Source organism: Cavia porcellus, unplaced genomic scaffold (genome assembly GCF_034190915.1).
Source record: "Cavia porcellus strain 051 isolate PalLab524CR breed Dunkin Hartley unplaced genomic scaffold, mCavPor4.1 scaffold_7, whole genome shotgun sequence".
NCBI lineage: Eukaryota > Metazoa > Chordata > Mammalia > Rodentia > Caviidae > Cavia > Cavia porcellus.
In genome coordinates this window covers 93,481,825-93,500,898 of record NW_026947490.1, presented here as the reverse complement: position 1 = coordinate 93,500,898, position 19,074 = coordinate 93,481,825, and the positions used below count along the sequence as shown (strand labels likewise).

Genomic DNA, 19,074 nt, shown 5'->3' with positions numbered 1-19,074 from the left:
AATTATTTCAGTTAAATTTGAGATCGTAGTCCACGTGTCAGCTTGTCATTTAAACTGATTCCTCTGTGCAAGCCAAGAAACAAAAGAGTTTTTGGAATTGCCTGCAGGGGAACTCAGTAACAGCCCTAACAGGCAGGTGTTTTTAAAGCCTCAACTGAAATGTGGTCTAAATAGATCTAGATGTTTATGTTTTCTCCTTTGTCTAGTACATACTTGTTTTTTGGCGGGATACGAGGCGAATTAATTTAAGAGTTTCATATCCTGGACCAGCGGAGGGACAGTTTTACATCTGAATATACTTCAGTCCCATATCCCCTTCCTTTCATCCTGTAACTATGGCATTCCACCTCTCACGTGCTCCTGCTGTGGTTCTAGGCAAGCTCTGCTCCTCCCAATTTAGTCAACCCTGGTTCACGGAGCCAATAACACATCCTTGTAGGTCAGAAGTGTTACGGCTTCCAGAGAGGACCTCCCGCTTCCTTTGGTCCTAAACATCAATTTTCTCATTTTGTTTTGTTTTGCTTTGTGTTTGTGTGCTTTTGAGACAAAGTCTTGCTGTGTAGCCCAGACTGGCTTCTGACTTGTGATCCTCCTGCCTCAGCCTCTCCAGGGAGGGGATTACAGGCATGCGCCACCATACCCAGTGTGACACAATGTTACTCCTCAGGTCAATATCTTGGTTCAAGAGAATCATATACCAGATATGCTTGTGTAATTGTTTTAGATGTCAAAGTTATTTATAAAAGATGTATACTATAAAAGATGTATACTTTTATAAAGAATGTACTACGTGTAGGCTGACAAGCTGTTTTCTTTGCTTAATAAAGAACGAGTGTCTCTTGAAATCCTGGAGCTAGAGCTCACCTGTCTTAGCGCATGGCTCCATCTTCTCTGCTTAGTAGGTCTCCTTTGCCAGCTGAAGGCTGGCACGGCATTCCTGCTGCCACACACACTCATGCACCCCAATCCGTACACAGTCGTGTGTGTCCCTCAGAGACAGAGTGGAGGTGGCACCTCTGACATTAACGTCAGCTGCTTTGGTTCCCATTCCCGTTGTGGGTTTGTTCCTTTGTGCTGTCTGTGTCACCCACTTAGGTTACAAGGCAACAATGTGTGTGAACATACATGGACTGAAGGGTGGGGAGGGGTGTGTGTTGCTTAGGTAATTCAGAGAAAGCATCCTGCACTTAAAAGACAAAGTGGTGAGTCCTGGAGCTGCTATTCCTTAACTCTGTTTCCCATGGCGTTAAATACCTATTACAATTCCATACTTGTCAGGGGCCAAATGAATTCAAAACACGCGCAGCTCAGGCTTCATCAGCCCTTCCCTGGATCCTGGGAACAGCTTGTGGCAGCTCTGTTTCATCCAAGGAAGCCTGGCTCTGGCGCAAGCAGGTTTGCTCGTCCTGCTGATGAGTTAGTTGTACTCACGTGCCAGAAACGAAACAACGATCTGGGGATGATTTCTGTGAAACTTGGTTTCATCCAAATGTGCTTAACACAGCCAAGAAATTTTGCCCTCGCTACTGTGAAATCGTTCAGAACCCAGGGCTGAGTTAACTGGGGCTAAGCTTTGTGCACGTTTGCAAAGCTGTGCACTTGGTTGCCTCACCCCACCCCCCACCCCGTCCCCGATTTTAATAGCTTTTGAGTCATAAATCTGCCTGGTTTTTCTAGTTTGGAGACTTTTTAGTGAGATTCTGAATACGGAACCTGCCAGACTAGAGGTTCATCTGGGGATGCAGCGTACTCTTGAGAATCAACAACTGTGCACGTTTCACCATGAAATACTTCCTAGCAGATGCTGAGGTTTAAAGCTGTGAGGTGGCAGGTTAGATAGAAGCAATAAACACAGTCCTGTCTTTATACTTTGGGAGTCAACAGAGGAACGTAGTTAAGTATGCACATGCAAGAATTGAATGAGTCAGTTTTAACACTGTCCCCCTAATTTTAGTAATGGGAACTAAAGTTTTTAGCTGAGGACCACTCTGTGCCTGTTTCCCATCAAACAACCTCAGTAAGAAACTGAATGAACTTAAGCCAAACTCCTAGCATACAGTAAATGTTCAACAAATAGCTATTCCTACTTACAGTTCAACTATTAAATGAATATTATGCTACTTTATGTAAGGACAATGATGATCACCAAATTAGAATAAATAGTGAGAATTCATCTTATTCAAATTAGTGTGACCTCACATAATTTTCTCCATAATTTCAAAGTTCTTTTTCAATGTACACTTAGTGTACTAAATGTCTTAAAACCCCACAAGTCCCTCTACAAAGAAGCTTTTTGAATGCATGACAATTTGATGACAGCCATCTGTGTCAGAAAATGACACACAGTATAGTGTTTGGGTACAGAACATGATTCCTATTTTAAACATCCTCATCCTTTAGACCTCAAGGCTTGAAATAGAGGGACGAGGGAAGGTAAGCAATGGCCCCTTCCTGATTCCGCACCAAGTAGGGCCTCCAGGATTAAAAGATGAGTCATTTAGTTACCAAAATGTGTGCATCTCATGCGAGTGTTAGACTGCTTCTGTGCTAGGGATGAAGTCAAGGCTACGTACACTGGGGCAAACCATGGTGTAGCCTCAAAAGGTACACCTGAGCTGGGATTCAGCTCCACCACATTTGCAAGAAAAAGAAAGACAGGAGAAAATTTCTCCTGCCATACGGAGCTTCTACGGTAGAGAATTAGAGTGAAAACAGCACCTGCTTATCAGGAAGTAGAAATAAATTTCTTAATGTGTGTAACGTGCTTGAGGAGTGCCTGGCCTATGATAAGCAGCTGTTATCTGTGACGAGCATATGATAAACAGACTAAATTTATTTGCTGTCAGAGCTAAGCAACTTGGCTTTATTTGCAATACTTCATTTTGTTCTAAAAATCTGGAGACTTACCTTTTATCTCTTAACTGGGTCTCCTTTAAACACAGCTCATACATGCATTTTTATTTTTGTATTTTCTATTTCATAGGAATTTCTGGGGATTGAAGGAACCATTTCTAAGTCAAGTTTTCCTTTGTGAGAACTATCAGTGTTAAATTATTTATCTTCGGGGCGGTTAGTCTAAAATCACTAACACTTTTTAAAATGGGTTATAGTCACTGTTTTATAAACTACTAACAACCATAACGTTGTAAGGAGCAGAGCTGTGGCTTGTGTCTGGATGTCCCTCTCAGAGTCCCATGCCATCATGGGAGACAAGCTTTGAGGAGGTGCCTGAATCTAGAATTCGCCATTGGCTCATTGTCTAGTGCTGGGATTGGCAGTGTAAGTGCTGCCCTGGGGCAGGGAGCTGCACACAACATAAGGGAGGGCTTTTGGTGCCTTCTGCAGCCATGAACTGTTGCCTCTCTGCCATAAGCCGACTTGCCTTGAGCCAGCTGATTATGGACTGAAACCTCCACAAACCGTGAGACAAATAAACCTTCCTGCCTTAATTTGGGTGTCAGATAGTTTGTCTCACCAATGAGAGAAAAGTAACTAAAACAGACAGTCTTCCCAAGGAGGCTGGTTTTAAAGTGGAGCTAAGCTCTAAACTCAGCACTTAAAAAAAAAGTAAAGCACTCAAATTTACTTGTTGAAGTGCCCTAAAATATAGGATAGTACGCTTTTCCAGCAGGTCTTCTGTTTTTCTCCGGCTTTGGAACAATGCATGTCTTCCATAGGGCATCTGATGAAAGAATTGGTTTGTATTCAATTAAAGGCCTTTTATATGACAAAATGTGTAGAGCTTAAACAGAGGAGTTTATACAAACCATCTCCTGTATGCCTCATAGTGATGTTAGACATGTTCTTATCTATTTTATTTGCAAAGGATCAACACAAGACAGAGTAAATCGCCTGCCAGTGGCTCCCATCAGAGGAATGGTGGAGGAGAATTCTGATCTCAGGCTCTTGAAGACAGAAGCTTCTATTTCCCTTCTACAATAGGTTTCTGCTGCTCGGACTTATGATTATATGGTGTTAAGGGACACAAATTGTCTTTCATCCTGCGGAAGACTGTTCAGTGTCTGTTAGAGAAAAAGCTGAGTTTCAAGTTCCTCAGCTGCAATTAAATATGTAGATGTGGAGATAGTCCAGACAGGACTCAGGAACTGATTTAAAAGAAGTCCCAAGAGTTCTTTCGTTTGAGCAGGCAGAGATTTAGAGAGGGATAAAAAGGACATTACGACTCTGCTGGGTTTGAGAGCCATAAATAACTTATGCAGAGAAGCCGGGAAGCCTCAGTGCTGGCCGACTTGGTGGCAGTGCATCTGAACCCAGGGCTGGCTGGGAGGCCCCTGGGACGCGTCTTTCCATCTTTTGGTTCTGGAGCTGCATCTCTAAACATCACTCATAAATATGCTGAAGGGAGAGAAACTGGGCAGGGTTCAGCTGGTTCCTGGAACGCCCCTAAAAAAGGAGACCAGGTAAGGCGCCTTCCTCTCTCATGGTGAGGAGTGACAAGCCCAGGAAAACTGACTGTCCAGTGGCCACTTTCACTTCCCCAGCGTGCACTTTACCTGTCTGTCTCCCATGCAGGACTCCAAGAGTGACCGAGAGACGGATGCCACCAACTATGCACAAAACACCCGGGCCTGCCTACCAGCTGGCCCGGAGGAAGAAGAGGGGAGGCTCGTGGCCCCCAGTGGTGGATCAATGCGGTTAGAGGAAAGATGGCCAGTTCACTGATGGCCAGACCCCCTACCGATGACCACCTGAGCAGCACATCTCCCCTCTTTAACTGTCACGTGAATGAGGCCACAAGGGAGGGACCTCGTCCTTCATAAAGATCCTTTCCTTTTGTGCTTGCTCTCGCTAATAATTTCTTTGCATTTTAACTGCTTTTTTCTAACTATACATACAATAAAGTCCAACATAAAAAAAGAAAAAGGTGTAAAAATAAGAAAACCATCACTTCTAATATCAAAGATCACGTATTTACTATACCTACTTTACCTTACAAAACTGAGAAATATGTGGATAACAGTAACAACAATAGTGATGAAATAGCTTATTGCCAGTCTCAAATTGCATCAGTTCACTGAATCAAGGCAAGCCCGGACACAAGGCAAGCAGTTTGACACTTTCTGCAGGTCCAATCCAGTAGGGTACCTTGAAGGAGTCACATTTCTTTTTAAAGGAGGAAATGTTACTTAACAGCTACATCATCTCACCATCTGTGAACAACCAGTGAAAACCAACATAAGGAATCAGTTCTGTGTTCTGCTCATCTGAAACATCAACAAAGGCCCACTTCAAAGGCCGTTAGAATCAGCAGTGGCAGAATTAGCAGTCTAATCTCTGCTCTGTCAAGACTTTGTATTTTGCCCACTCTTTTGATGGTCTTCCATGAAGTTCTACTGTTCTTTTGAGTTTTACTGTCTTTAGTCATGAAACTATTAAAAATAATGCTGATATACTCTACTAATATTTTTGAAAACATAATTTTTAAAAAGCTAGCACATCTTTTAAAAACTTTGCTCAACTACAATTTCCTAACAGAACTGTTTGGAATATAGTTTAATATTGAACAACAATTAATAGAAATCTTAGCAGAGGGAGTCATATTTCCCCACCCTGGCTCTCTCTTCCCTTTGGACTTCGGTTGATATGCATTTTCTCCCTTTCTCTACTAATTCTGAATATTAATTTTCTCCTCTAGAACTCAAAGGCAATTTATGATTTAAAAATCCTTTAAGGTTACTGAATCTTAAAGTGTGCTTTCTTAATTAAAAGCTTAGCGTTAAGCCCTTACAGAAGATTTATTATTGTGAGACACTTTTGCAAAACATTTTTTCCCCTTTGGATTATATCTCAAATCCAACCATGACCTGTAAGGTAGACACTGGTGGTACGTTCCATTCATTGTTCCCTTATCTTACAGCCACTATATCATTTCACTCAGGTGTCAAGTTGGAAAATACGAGAGCAGAATATTTTAGGCACTAATTTTCTATTTTTCTTGAGTGTATTTTCCTGGAATTTGCATTTAACAATGAGAGGCCAAATTGGAATCATTGCCACACTGTGGCCGTGAACCACAGAGCAGCAGGGAGGGCTCAGGAAGACCATCTAGTCACGCCCAGAGTAGCATGTGGCCCGAGGTGGCCACATTCATTCTATACGAATTTGCATCATACGCTGCGATTGGACGAGCATGGAGAGAAGTGGGCACCTCTGGCTTCCACTGTGCAGAAAACTCCAAGTCTTCCTACGTGCCATAAACGTCACGGTGGTGGCCCTGGCACTTGGTTCTCAGCTCACATCTCAGAGGGCCTCAAAGATTGGTTACAGCTGTTTTTTTGCTTTTTTGTATTTTTGTATTTTGCCATGGTGTAGGATGAAGTCTCTTCACAAATCTCATTAGAGTCTCATATGAGGACTTCCAAAATTGAATCTCTTGGATATAAGCTAGAAAAAAAAAAGGTATTAGACACAGTTGTTGCCCATCTAATTTTCTAAGAACAATTGCTTACATGACATAGACATCAAATTTGTGTTCACATTATACCTACATATGTAGGATACACATAATACTTTCTTTGCATGGCTACAATATTATGTGAAAAGAGTTTCATTTTTCAGTTCCATAATATTTATGCATTTTAATTGCATCATCTGGTAAGTGAACATCAAAAAAATTTTTTTACTTTATTTATTTATTAATTTATTTTTTTGGTACCAGGGATCAAACTCACAACCTTCCGTTTGCCAGGCAGGTGCTTATGCCACTGAGCTAAATCCCTGACCCTATAAATTTCTTTATGCTTTTTTATTCTTCATGTTGTCTACTTCATACACTGACAATTACAATTTCCCTCTTTTTTATTTATCTTACAATTAATTCAGTATTTGAGTGAGTAGAATAGGTATTTTTTCATAATTAGTTCTTGTTTATCTTTTTATAAATAACTGTATACCTTTCATTAATGAGCTCAATCTAATTTTTATATGAATCACTTTTATTCACCATTTTGAGAAGTAACTATTACTCAACTAATATTGCATTTCTTCAAGAGGTCTTTTTCAGAACAAAATTTACAAAAAATAGTGATGACATTTTAAAAATGGTATAAAAAGGGACATATTATGTTTTTTAAAAGCAGAATTTTATCCTAACAAATCTTTTACTGCTTGCATTAAATAAGGATATACTATGGGGTAAGAATGAAACTTTGACAATTGCCAGGCCCTCATTGGAACATTCCAGAATTCATGGTTCATCTTTCAGGAAATGTTTTATTTATTTTTATTTTTATTGTTTGTCGGTACCGGGGATTGAAGGAAATGTTTAATAAGATGCATGCTCAGTAGAATGAAATTTGAAACCAACTGGAGATCCTAAAATCCTAAGATCAGCATTCACTTAACTCAAAAGAACCTTTAATGCCTCAGAGATCTCCTAATCCCCTCCCAGTAAATATTCCTGCTGTTACGTATAAAAACTGTCCAGAAACTAAGGGTTCCTGGGCAGACAGAGGTGCAGGTGTCTTCTACAATGTATGACTAAAACCTGGGAGCGCTCACACCTCTCCATGAACTGATTTTAGAAGCAGATTCAAATGAAAACAGACTCAAAGGGCTTTGAGGAAGCAAAGGAAAAGGAAAAATGAAAGAACAACGTAGAAACACAATACAATGTCTGCTTCAGACAGCAACAGAAATGTCCACAGTTTTTCCCAAGCGCCGTAGAGACTGCCGGTCAGCCTACGCACTGACCTGCACCTAGGGGACTTCCTGACTCAGCCTCAGGCAGGCTCTGCTGTCCTAAGCTCCGGGGGTTCATATTACCTGAAACAAATGCTACTTTCAGTTTGGAAGCAGCATTGATAGTTTTGACTCTAACCTGTGCACAGAGAAGAAAAGCTCAAAGACTTCCTATGAGCAAGATTTCAGGAAGAGGAAGGACGTGGGGTCTTGGTAACTTTTGAGTTCTTCGATCTAAGGTTTTATAATAAATTTGGCATTTAAAGAGGGATAATGCTCTGGTTCTTAGACCAAAATTTCTTTTTGAGAAAGAGAGCGGGGAGGATAGCTGGAGAATAAGAACAAAAGAAAAGAATAAGAAATAAATTTATCCAAGAAGTACAAGACTGATACACTGAAAAGTATAAAAATTGCAGAAATTACACACCTAGCCCAGGTGTGGTGGTACACACCTGCAATCTCAGCACTCAGGAGGCTGAGGCAGGAGGGCTACGTGAGTTCAAGACCAGCCTGGGCCACATAGTGAGTTCAGGACGAGCCTGGAAAAAAAGAAAAGAAAAAGAAATTACACACCCAAAGAAAAAGAAAGACATCTCAGGTTGATGCTTTAGAAGATTTAGATTATTAACATGGCACACTACTGACAGAGATTTATGGGTTCATTATATTCCCTACCAAAATCCCAATGGATTAGCCAGGTGTGGTGACACCCAGTTGTAATCCCAGCACTCAGGAGGCTGAGGCAGGAGGATCAATACATAAATAAATAAATCCCAATGGCTTTTTTTTTATTGTTTGCAAAAAACCAATCATAAAATTCATATTGGATTCTAGGGAAATCCAAATAGCCAAAAAAATTATGAAAAAAGAGTAACAAAATGATAAAATTCACAATTCCTAAGTTCAAAACTTTCAATATAGAAAAAAAAACCCACTGGTAATCAAAATAGCTACTAGTGTAAGGATCTACATATTGAGCAATACGTCTAGTAGAATAGAGAGACCAGAAAAAAACTTATTACATATGTGATTGATCGACTGATTTCAATAAGGGTACCAAATCCACCCAAAGGGAAAGAATGGACTCTTCAGCATGTAATTCTGGGGCAATTGGATATTTACATACAAAAGAACAAAACTGAGTCCCTATTTCACAATATATATATCAAAAATTGCTCAAAATAGACCAACGACCTCCATACAAGAGTTAAAACCAAAACTTCTAAGACTCTTAGAAAAAATATTGCAATAATTTTCATGACATTTCTAGCAATAAATTGTTAGATGTGACCCCAAAACACAACTAAAAAAGAGAAAAAATAGATAAATTTAAAATTGCTTAAAAACTGTAGTCAATCAAAGAAGACTATCAGGAAAATGAAAAGACAATGCACAGGATGGGAAAAAACTGTTTGAAAATCATCTACTGGTCATCTGGTATCAAAAGATCTATAAAGAAGTCTCCTAACACAGAGACAAGCAGCTCAACTGAAAAGTCATCAAAGGACTCAAAAAGACTTTTCTTCAAAGAAAATATACAAATATTGATAAATATATGAAAACAAAAAATAGTCCTTGAAGAGATGTAAATCACCATAACACCAAGATACTGCTTCATACGTAATTCAGACTTATTAAGATAGCTGCAATTTATTAGATAGACAATAACAAGTGTTGTTCAGGATGTGGAGGAACTAGAACCGTCATTACTGATGGTAGGAATGTAAAATAGTACAGCAGCTAAGGAAAACATTTTGTCAATTTCTCAAAAAACTAAACACAAAACTACAATACATTATACCAATACCATTCATAGTACCAGTCAAAGGTAGAAATACCCAAGAATTATTCAGGTGAGTGGATTAACCAGTTGTGGAATGTCCATGAAATGGAACATTTGTCAGCTATAAAAAAGAATGAAATTAGGTCTGGCTTTAGCCCAGCGATTCCTTAGGGTTAGGGTCAGGATTAGGGTTAGGGTTAGGGTTAGGGTTAGGGTTAGGGTTAGCTTCCCAACCGCCCGGGCAGATTAGTCCGGTGGTTTGAGACCTGCGGGCGCTCTCCAGTCCTTTTAAAAAAAAAATGAATGAAATTTCTTGGATTCACCTCAAAAACATCGTGCTAAGTGAAAGGGACTGGATAAACAATGCCCGACTCCAGTTACATAAAGTGTTTAGAAGAGTTTGTCCACGAAGATGGAAGAGTTAGTGGTTGCCAGTGACTGGAAGAGGAGGATATTGGAGAATAAAGCTTTAAGTTTCCATTTTGAGGAGCTAAACCATTTTGGAAGTGGATATAGATGTTGGTTGCACAACGTCATGAGTGTGCTAAATGCCACTGAATTGCACACTTTAACACGGTTAATTTTATAAGCATTGTAACTCAATAAAACATAGTTGAGCAGGACAAGGACGACAAAGAACATATTGTGGCCACTGGCAGTTATTTTGTGACTGTACATTTGTTGATACATGGATATTTTTATCATCTTCATTATGAAATAAATTAGGTTGAAAATCAAATAAATGTTCAAAATTTATGATTAGTAAGTTAAGACAAAATAGAGGAAAATGAGAAAACAAAAGAGAAAGAGGACAGAGTGTATAAGAAAGGGAGCATGCGTGGGGAAGACAACAGAACGCAAGAGGAGAGACAGGGAAGAAAAGATCAAAACAACAGGGCAACGAAAGAAATGTTAGAAAAAGCCAGAGCTAAATATCTTAAGTCGAGTAATACCGAGTGTTAGTAGGGTTTGTGCAGAGGACAGGGCAGGAGAGCTCTCCTACAGGACGACAGGCATCCGAACAACCTCAGCCACGTGCAAGAGTTTGTCAATTAGTAATAAAATAAAAATGGACCTAATTCTGGGCTTACCTCTTGATGTAGATCTTTGAGAAATTGTACATGTGCCTCAAAAGTCATGCACACACACACACACAAATAAAATAAATCAAATTTTTAGAAAGTCATGCACATAGCATTATGCATCAAAATACTAAGAATACACATCTAGCTAATAGGATGGATACATTGATGTACTAATACTACAATCATATGCAAGCATTTAAAAGGATGATTTACAGAAACGTGTGTGAAGGAAACAGAGTTGCAAGCTATGTTGTTTGAAGATGGTTCACAAATATACTATATGGCATTGTATAGATTTACTACTTGTATAGTAAAAATAATAAGAAAAAGAAAGAGAAAAAATTAGGGAGAATTATTGAGGGATTAAAAATAAAGGACTCGGGGCTGGGGATTTAGCTCAGCGGCATAAGCGCCTGCCTTGCAAGCAGGCAGTCGTGAGTTCGATCCCCGGTACCGATAAAAAGGAAAAAGACCAAATAAATAAATAAATAAATAAAGGACTCATGGAAGGAGGAAAGAGATGGGAGAGGGGAGAAGGGGAGCGGAGGGGAGGGTACAAGTGTCACTGCAGCTGCAGACAGGGGCAATTAGCAAGCAAGTACACGCGTAGACCCGGAGGCTGAGGTGGATGGAGAGCAGGCTGCCCTAGAGGGGGAAGCAGAGACTGGTGGCTCACACGAAAGCTTGAGGATAGGTTGGTGAAGAGACATGACTCAGCACTGTGCTTGTGCCTAGGTCTTCACCAGAAATACTGCTGTGCAGCTGGAGGCCCAGCTGTGTCTCCGGCTAACCACAGCGGAGAACTGGGAGGACCTGCGGAGAGCGAGCCCTTGGGTCTCAGAATGCAGTGTCCGGAGCAGACGTGCAGCTGGTTGTTCCAAGCAGTCCCGCACGTCGTGGGACACTGTTCCTGCACGGTTTTTGTCTCAGGGAGACTCTGCTATGGTACACGGAGGGAAAAGCACATGAAGCTTTGAGGAAACAGAAAAATTAGCACACAACAGGATAGTAATATTTAACACAACATTCACCAAAGACTGGACTGCCTCTGCTCACTTGCACGATCCGGGGGTGAATGAGGAGCCAGGCACGGACGGACTGTCCTCTGCTTAGACCTTCAAACAGCTGCAGCTGACCTGCTGTCTAATCTGGTCTCACGAGTGCTTGACGGGAGAGACTCCACTGCTGAGGTCGTTGGGTGAGAGAATTCAGTCTTCTATGTCTGGAGAATGGAGGGCCCTGATAACCGCTGGCCACCTCTGGGAGGACACCCACACTTCCTGCCTCCAGGGACTTCCCCACAGGCGGCTTCCTTCATCAAGCCTAATGGGAGTCTCCAGAGGCAGTTTGCTAGCAAGAGGATGCTTCATGATGTGTCGTAGTCATAGAGTGACAGTTTCCACCGTCCCTACATTGGTGTGTCACCGAGCCCCTAACCCACAGTGGAGGCCGTCCCACCACGCAGATCAGGTGCTGCAAATCATTGGCACTACCCCGGGAATCTGCCACGTAGCATCTCCGTTGTTTCTGAGTTTTTGATTGGTAACAATCCTGAATATAATCCTTACATTTGTAAAACGTTGAACACTAAATAAGAAGCCAAATCTAAACCCAGATTACATCTGACCCCAAGGTGCATAACTTTCCTACTTGTGTGGCCATATTTTAAATTTGTATGCCCACACTGTGGACTGTATAAATTCAGTTTAAACTGGGTTTCCAACATCTGAGCAAATTTTCAGAATGAAGAGTAAAAGCAAAGGTCTGGGAGTGGGTGGTTTCTAGCCATTTACGGTGGACAGGAATTCCAATGTTTTTTGACTATTAGTTGTAGCATCAATAACGAGGAGGTGATTGGCATCTGTCTTCACTGTGTGCAGTTACGGTGGGTCTCACACCGACTCTTGGTTCGTTCCCGCCATCGCTGTTACCAATATTGTTACATAAAACGAAGTGACCAAAAGGCACAATCCAGGAAATCCTTGCACAGCTTTTCACCGGTCACCTAAATAAAACAAAACTTTGGTAACTGCACGAGAACACAAATTGCACTCGATTATTGGTTTAAACTACACACGTTCGCTTATTGCAACCTTTGTGTCACTTGAATTTTTAATTTTTTATTCGTTTATGGAAGTTTAGGCCCTCGCCCCATTTTTTTCCTACCCACCACCCAGGCTCATTGACTTGGGCAGCGCCAGTGAACCCCTGTTCCCTACGCCCCAATATTCCCACCCGGCTGGTCATTCTGTCCTGGGCTTGCTCCCTGTGCTGGGCAGCGGGGTGCCTGTTCCATTGGCTGCCGGCGACGACCGCGGATTCTGGGCTCATCTTACAGTGGGAGGGCGCGGCGGCTCCGCGCCGAGGACGGTTCTGGAAACTTTGCTCCGCGGCGGCCACCAGGACCGGGCAGCGAGGGGCCGGAGCCCGGGGAGTGCACCCCACCCCGCCCCCCCACCGCACCCCACCGCACCCCAACTCCACCCTCACCCCCACCACATCCCACCGCACCCCAACTCCACCCCCACCCCACCGCACCCCACTGCACTCCACCCTAACCCCACTGCACTCCGCCCCCCCCACCCTACTACACCCCACCGTACCCCATTGCACCCCGCTCCCACCGCACCCCACCCCGCCCCCACCCTCACCCCACTGCACCCCGCCCCCCCACCCCACTACACCCCACCGCACCCCATTGCACCCCGCCCCCACCGCACCCCACCTCCGCCCCGCCCCGCCCCCACCCCACCCCCGCGGGCCCTGCGCCCCCCGGAGCCCGGGCGCAATCGCAGCGCGCTGCGGCGGCGCGGAGAGGTAAGGGGGACCCGGGCCGCACCCGCACCCGCACCCGCACCCAGGGCGCCCCAGAACTTCGCGGGCGCGGCCTCCGCGCAGCCCCGCCCCCGGGTGGGGGCTCGAGCCGGGGACCCGGGGTGTGGGGGTGCGGGGGGGTGCGGGAGGGGCCCCCAAAACCAGCAGGAGTCGCAGGGGAGGATAGTGAGCGGGGGACCCGGCGGTCCCGGGGTTCACCTTGAGAAAGTCCAGGCGTCGCCGAGCGCCCCCACCGCTGAGCCGGCGGATCAGGGTCCCCTCTCCCCGGGGAGCTCGGGTTTGGGGTTCGCTCGGTTGGGGGCCCCTGCGGGACGAACGAGATTTGCCAGCCGCCGACTTCCCTTGGTGCGAGTCGGTTCCAGGGGGACGAGTTTTGGTGTCTGTATTTTGGAAAAAGATTAAAGGTACAGAATCAAAATACTGTCAGGGGACAGGGCAGTTTATGTTTTTGTTTTGGTTTGTTTTGCCACGAGATACTTGTAAACAATTTTAAAATAGTGCTTTTCAATAATTTTTAAACATACACAACGCATTCACGGAAAAGTAGAATTGGACATAATTTGAATAACTAAATTTACTGAATTTTTGAGTAAATTTTCATTTCTAATTCCTATATTGTTACTTTTGAATTTGCAGATCCGTGAACTGCAATTGAATTTGATAGCATCCTTTAAAACACTTTTGGTGCCTGCTCACATTAAGTTTGTGGGCGTTTTTTCCTCTTGTTTTTAACTCGAGGAACCGTTGGATGGAAACATCGCTTGTGCCTAGTACAGTAACTTGGCATTGTTCTCGTGGCAGACAAACCAAATGAGAGCTACATAAAAATTGGCTCTCGTTTTGCACATTTGCAAAATAAGGGGATTTAGCCTTTCTCAGATCCCAGACAATCTCTAAGGTTCTTCCTTGTCCGAAGAATTCTGTATACATCTTCAGGAGTCGGAGATACAAATATTAACTTAAATCTAGATTAAGATAGTATCTGCCCACAAACTTTTATACATTTAAATGGAAGGCACTTGATGGTTGAGTTTCTTTGGTCATAACAGTCTCTCAGAATAGCCGAACCACTGTGCATCCTGTGATCTTATATGGTTATATTGTATGCTACTAAATAAAAATGTGTCGTGTATCCCAAGTCCCATACCTCCTTGCTACAACAATAATAGGGTTGACACATTAGCACATTCATGCTGGTTTGTTTTGAAATAGTCTGCAGGAAACATCAAAAATGTTACAAAGCATTTACTACAATATACAAAGATACGTTAGCAACGTTGCAGACAAGAACTTTCAAAAGGAAATTCCAAAAATATGTGAAAAATATTTATGATAGGTTCACAAGCCTAAACACTGCAGTTGAGGTAGTTATTGTAATGATGGTATTGGTCAGGTGGTTTTATAGCCCATCAAAGAATGAATTTGCCTCTAATTAATAGGTAAGTATATTGAATCAATTAGGATTTTCTCTAAGGAAAAGACAAAATGTTTCTTCCTTCTGTCAAACGTCTAAAGTCAAAGCTACAACAGGTATTCTCTACATTAAGTAAATAAGTAACAAAAAATTGCTGATTTAAATCACCTAGAGGATAACAGAGATGCAACCCCGGAGACACAGGGGTTAATTCGTGCATTCCTGAAACAGCCTGGGGTGGAGTCAGCGTGAAAGGGGACACTTAGCCTGCAGTAATTAATGTTCAGATTGCAGAGCTGCTGGGACTCCTAGTGCATTGCTGTTTTGAGATCCAGTGCCTGCTCGTAGTATGAGGTAGCACAGCTAATCTGGGTTCTCCCTGCCTTCCTTGGAGGTTGTCTACTGACTAAAACATACTGTAGGCTGAATAGAGGAATACAGTGTTGATTTCAGTTTTCACAAATTTTGAGGTTTTTTTTTTTTTTTTTTTTTTTTGAAACAAAAGTGCAGGCTGGCCTTGAACTCACTATGTAATCCAGACTGGCCTTGAATTTGTGACAATCCTCCTGCCTCAGCCTCCTGAGTGCTAGAACGACAGGCATGTGCCACTACGCCAAGCAATTTTCAGATATTTGATGTGACAAAGTCTTGGTGTCTGTTGAGTCTGGGTATATGGGTAGTGGTTTATTTTATACTATTTTTTCTATTTTGTTTATGTTTAAAATTATTCATTGGAAAAAATTAAGTACAAATGTATAAAAGCACATGAGACATTTGTAATTCCACATTTCATTTTTTGCTTATATGTATTTTGACTAGTATGTATGTATTTCACATGTTTAAAAATGGACACACTATATAGGGAATAGGTGAGCAGAGAATGGTCTGGGAAAAAATCCATGGTGGTCTTCAATATTTTGTGGATTTTTTTCTTCATTATGAAAAAAAATCTAAAAAAAAATACGACATTGTTAATGTTTGTTCTGAATGTTGGGGTCACACATTTTTATTATACTCTGTGACATTTTTGCTTTTAAAATTTTGAGCTAAATGCAGTACACTGTACACACTCATTATCCCAGCACTCAGGAGGCCGAGGCAGGAGGATTGGCATGAATTTGAGGCCAGCTTGGGCTACACAGTGAGGTACATAGCAAGACCCTGTCTCAAAAAAAGTAAAAGAAAAAAAGAAAGAAAGAACTGGGTGTACAGTTCAGAGTTCAGTCCCCAGTGCCAGAAATGAGGGAAAGAAATAGAAAAAGGCAAGAAAAATTTAACATACAATCACCTTATTGTTTTCTAAAATCATTATAAAGAATCCAGATAATGCAGATAATATACATATACAAAGAAAAAAGTTAGAATCCTACTGTTCAGGAATTCTAACCTGTAATATTAAGTGAAAATATTCTTTATGTCTTTCTGTGCACTTGTACAAACAATATATTGCTGTAGGACAAAAATGGTTATATAAAAGATATTTTGTTAAATAAGCAGAAGACATTAGCTTGAGCCTCTCCCTACTTTGAGTTCCTTTATAAGAAACTGTAACTTAATTTTGTATGTGAAAAAAATCAAAACCTAATTTAAAATTTTTTTTTGTAACAAATAGCAAGGTTTCACCCAGTCACAAAAAGCTGAGTTTTAGCCAATCACAGGCAACCACGTTGCCACGTCATCCCCAGTCAAGGCAAGTACACAGCTGTAGCCAATCAAGAGCTTTCTCTGCTGGCTTCTGTCTCAGGTTTATGAAAATCTGCTGCTTGTGCTGCTGGGTCGGTGCTGAACCTCTTCTGGTACTGAGTTCTGCCTGACTCATGAGCTGTTTTTTTGCTCAAAGAAACACTACAATTTAAAGATTTTTCTTTTCATAGGGAATTAATAGAGATGTTTTTAAAAATTAAAATTTAATAACATTTTTACTAAAAGAAGAAATGATAGTCAAGGTGAAGGAATCACTGAATTTAACGTCAGTGTTTCTACATCTTGAGAGATAATAGGTCCTGAGCAAATCTGCCAAATTAAAAGATCTCTGGGTACATTCCAAGGTCAGAGTGTTTAAATGTGCATGTATTAATTTAGGCAGGCAGTGGCTGCCTGTTAGAAGTGAAAAGGCATTGGCGCATTTATTGTATACCTCCTATAGAGTCAGCTTTTTATTTTTGATGTGAGATATCAAACACTGGCGTTGTTTTATAAATTTCATCTTGTATATTACAGTAGTCTTTCTTTCATAACCAAATAGAATCATTGTTAATCTCAAATAGCAACTTTAAAATTTTGATTCATTCTTTGACATTTTGTCATGATGAGGTGTGTGTGTGTGTATTTCCAAGAAGGGGTTGGTCTGTGTGTCTTTTCATGGCCTTTTCGTGTTTAGCATTTCCATCTTTTATTCCCATGTTGGATTACCACTTGGCCTGTTGTGACATTTTTGAGCCATGGTTTGTTACCTCAGAATCAAGTAGCTCTTCCTGCGTAACTCTGTGGCATCTATTGTGACTGCAGAATCTGACATCAGCTTCCAAAGTTTTCCACATGTACCTGGCTGACTTTTTCTGCCTGGACTGCTAAAGTATTTTTTTTTTTCTATTTTTGAGGTTCAGGAACTCAGCTAGGCTATTTCATAGCTGGGTTCTGTATCAGTCTTTTCATGGGAGTTGTACACGCTTTGTATTGGAGTAATCTGTCCCTAATTTTAGGATGATTTTTTTCCCCATGATGAAAGCTTCCATCCATATTGCAATCTGTCCTTCAAAGACATCAACAATTCTTATGATGTTTTTTGCCCTGCATGTCAATTATGTTCTGTCTTAATTTCTTACTGCTCTTTCTGTATTCACATTTTAAATGATTAAAAATGTAACTCATTTACAAATGAAAACCTGGCATGGTATAAACAATTACAGATCAGGAATGAGCATATCAGGGTTCTAAATTGGCCACATGTTTCACCAAGAGGTTTCCTGGCTTGAAAAATAGGAAACTAACCACCTCTCTTTCCTGCCCCCAGTACTGTTAGGGCTGTGAAATAGTATAGAGTCCATCATACGGGTTTTGGCTTAGTTCCTACTCAGCAGATGTTTGTTGTTACTCCTTACTGAGTTTCCCTTTCCATTCAGGATGGGGAGGAAAGGTGTTACAAATCACGGTGGGAACACATGTTACATTAGAAGCCTTCTGGAAGCCACAGCGCATGAATGATAGATAATGTGGTGTTTCCTCTGGTATAAAAAGAAATTTCATCTGGCAGCAGACAAGAGATAAATGCAAACGTGTTTAAACCGTCTGTTTGGCATTGTAGCTTGTGTTTTGTTTTCTGTTCTTTGTGTTCAAGCTTAAATGAAATCTTGGTAACTTTTGGAAACTCTTCATCTGGTGGAGCGTCTTTGCCCAGTACTTGTTAAGATAGGAAAGGAGGTTTCCCTAAGAATTCTGACTTCGCTGTGGGGGAGGCTAATCCTGACAATAACCATAAAAAGGCGTAAATGGAGTTGATTTAGTCTAGATTCATTTCTCCTACTAGGGATTTAGGAGCTCTGAGTTCTCAAGCCTGCCGATCAGCAGCTGGTAGCCAGATCTGGCCTTGAAGTCTTGCCTGTATAATCCTGGCCCTTAAGTGTTTGTAAACATGTTATTTACCTACAGTTCAAAATCAGGAGAGTCTCATAAAACCTAGATTTCTGCCTTATCTTGAACAACCAGGTGATCTGAAAACCCTGGGCTTCCTCACTAGCTGGAGCTTAGGAGGGCTGCGCCTCGGTGGGCACGCTGGGCACGCGTAGTGAGGTGGTTTCCTCTGGCCCTCTTTCACTCATTTCTGTTGGCTGACTGGTTTCTGCAGGAGCCATTAGTGTGTCCCCTGGCAAGGAACACACAGACGACTCCTTATGTTTCAAGGAAATAAACTGAGGCCCAGGGAAGTTGAATGCCAGCTCCAGGAATACAGTCCAGGTTCTTTTCTGTCTATTTCAGTACTGTTACTGAGTCATGCTGTCCTGCTCTTTGATCGTAGCCTGAGACTCACATTTAAATATAAAGTTCTAATTTCCACATCCATAGGTATTATTATCATCCAATACCCAGGACTGATTTTTGTGTAACTAAAGAAATCTAATGATAAACAAGATTGACCAAAGTATTAATATTTGTCAAAATTTTTATGGAACTATGATTTTAAAACAAACTTTTAAAACTATTGCTGTATAGTAGCAGGTATTTTTGACAGATATATTAAATTTCACCATTAATATGTG

General features: G+C 41.6%; 1 protein-coding gene and 1 long non-coding RNA gene across 4 annotated transcripts in view; one reads left to right on the top strand and one right to left on the bottom strand.

The window, feature by feature from the left end:
* Window positions 1–4,909: 4,909 nt before the first annotated feature.
* Window positions 4,910–13,788, bottom strand: LOC111755694 (uncharacterized). Of its 3 annotated transcripts, none has more exons than XR_010048969.1 (4): window positions 13,603–13,788; window positions 11,601–12,574; window positions 8,129–8,240; window positions 4,910–6,405 (listed from the first exon to the last, which is right to left on the bottom strand). It is a non-coding gene; the product is annotated as an uncharacterized LOC111755694 (long non-coding RNA). The 3 variants fall into 3 exon arrangements; XR_010048967.1 differs by having other exon boundaries at window positions 11,626–12,574; window positions 13,603–13,786; XR_010048968.1 differs by having other exon boundaries at window positions 8,154–8,240; window positions 11,626–12,574; window positions 13,603–13,785.
* Window positions 13,233–19,074, top strand: part of Popdc3 (popeye domain containing 3) — a 21,801-nt gene continuing 15,959 nt past the window's right edge. The window contains exon 1 of the mRNA XM_063253948.1: window positions 13,233–13,386. The gene's annotated coding sequence lies outside the window, so the exon portion shown is untranslated. The remainder of the gene's footprint in view (window positions 13,387–19,074) is intronic.